Raw genomic sequence first — 2199 nt, forward strand, 5'->3', positions numbered from 1 at the left:
TTAAACGTTGAGGCCAGTTATCAATAGCAGCACGAACTCTTTCTAGAGGAAAATTCTTCACTGCCAACCGAATGGATCGTTTTAGGGACTCCAAATTATCATGGCGTTTAGAGCAAGCCTTACTCTCTAAAACTGACCATAAATCATAATCCAATGGATTTAGGTCAGGACTTGACGACGGCCAGTTTTCAGTGCTGATAAAGTCCGGAACGTTAGTTTTCAACCAAGATTGGGTGGATCGAGCTCTATGACCCGGTGCCGAGTCTTGTTGAAAGCACCATTCTTTGTTATTGAACATGGTGTTAGTTAAAGGCTTAACTACCGTCTCAAGAATGGTATTTTGATAAACTTGTGCCGACGTTTTAATACCTTTTTCACAAAAATATGGCTCAGTCACCCCTTCATAGCTAACACCCCACCAAACCATCACTGAAGTGGGATAATGCCCACGTTGTACTCTGTTTACTAATTGCGAAGCTTCTTTAGAGCTTCCAGCATAAATACGGTCATTTTGTTTATTAAAATACTGCTCAATTGTAAAAATTTTCTCATCCGTAAACAAAATTTTTTTGTGACCTCCCTTTGCGTACCGCTTAAGTAGTTGTTTGGATTTTACCACCCTATTCTTCTTTAAATTATCAGTTAAGAAGTGACCAGTACGTCTCTTATAGGCTGCAAGTCCTAAGTCATCTTTTAATATACGCGACATGGTTCTAGGAGCTATCTTCATCTCCCGAGATAAAATCTTTTGCTTACGGACAGGATTTCTTCGAATTCTTTCCCTAACTGCTTTAATCACCTTTTTCACACGAACGGTACGTGGACGGCCAGATCTTTTTCTGTCACAAACAGAGGAGGTATCATTGTACCTATCAATAGCCTGGTAAACAAACATTTGACTAATACCAAGCGGGTGGAGGGTTTTAAAAATTGCACTTTTCTCCATACCTACTTTATGTAAGGCAATCACAGCGATTCGGTTCTCTTTATCACCCCACTCCATTTTAATATAACAAAATATTTAACAATATAATGGCGCGAAAATAAGAAAACACATCAAGCAATCATATAAAAATGACAGATTCCAAATTCAAACGTAATATTTTCTTTTTTTGAATAGTAACAGGTATTTATGGCCAGACTAAGTATATTACTCTCAAGTTCTGATTATTCTTTCATATTGAACATATAAACGACAACAAACTCTTTGCGTTTTATAAACTAACTTTTGTAAAAATATTCGATATTAAAAAAATATCGATGTTTTCAAACGATATATCGGAAAACATCGATGTCAGGTACCGATATTTTATATCGAATACATATATCGATATATTTTTTAAGTGGACACCCCTAAACCCCATTCAATTGTTTTATATAGTGGGCCGATCCCGGCGGCACTGCAATGCCGGGCCGACCCGTGACGGGAGTGGAGCGAGCCCCGAACATCCCGTCGTTTTACAAAAATCAGTTTAATATACTGGTCCCGCAGTGCGGGAACTTTCAGATATTAAGCTGAAAAGAACAGATACTACACTTTGATCTTAGCCAAAAGGCCGAGAAGCGATACCGGTTTGCTGTCTCACCGAGGTGGTCATTGCCGTACAAATAATCTCAACACCGCGACTTGGCTTGTGTTAGTAAAAGGTTCAGCGCCATCTGTCGGCACAGAACTGAAACATCTTATAAATTTGCCACTAATAGTCAGTCCTATATTTTATGATAAGTGGGATTCTTGTATTTGTTTGATTTTTAGGGGTGTTATCGTAATTTAATTAGAAAATAATTTTAGAATTAGATAGTAGGAAAGTTAGCATTCTGGTCTAATAACGGTCTAGGGATCAAATATTTCGTAGTTCTGTTTGCGACGCCTCGGCTTGTCTACATTTGAAGTCGACGCTGTTGTAGGGCTGTTACAGCTTCGCCGGTCAGTGTTTTGAATCTAAGGGTGCAAGTATTATTCGCCGACAATTGGCTTTAGTACGCCGATTCTCGTTCGATGCCCCTCATAAGAGGGGCTTAATCGGGCAGTGTCATCGCTGCCAGCTTTACGGGCACTCTGCCCGCAACTACTACGCACGCCCTAGGTGCTCAAATGCTTGGGCGACTATGGCACCCAGGATTGTTCTAGAACTTTCGACACAGAGGGCCCTCCAGCATGCTTCCTCACTCCGCCAACTACCGGGGTTGCGCTAAGGC

At 40.5% G+C, this 2199-nt stretch overlaps 1 non-coding gene across 1 annotated transcript; it reads right to left on the reverse strand.

The window, feature by feature from the left end:
• Positions 1–1375: 1375 nt before the first annotated feature.
• Positions 1376–1568, reverse strand: LOC137918578 (U2 spliceosomal RNA). The gene has a single exon (XR_011106700.1). It is a non-coding gene; the product is annotated as a U2 spliceosomal RNA (small nuclear RNA).
• Between the last annotated feature and the right edge of the window lie 631 nt (positions 1569–2199).

The sequence above is a fragment of the Battus philenor genome, unplaced genomic scaffold (genome assembly GCF_028537555.1).
Source record: "Battus philenor isolate CCGP_79_NKW_IND1 unplaced genomic scaffold, ilBatPhil1.0.hap1 SCAF_14, whole genome shotgun sequence".
Taxonomy (NCBI): domain Eukaryota; kingdom Metazoa; phylum Arthropoda; class Insecta; order Lepidoptera; family Papilionidae; genus Battus; species Battus philenor.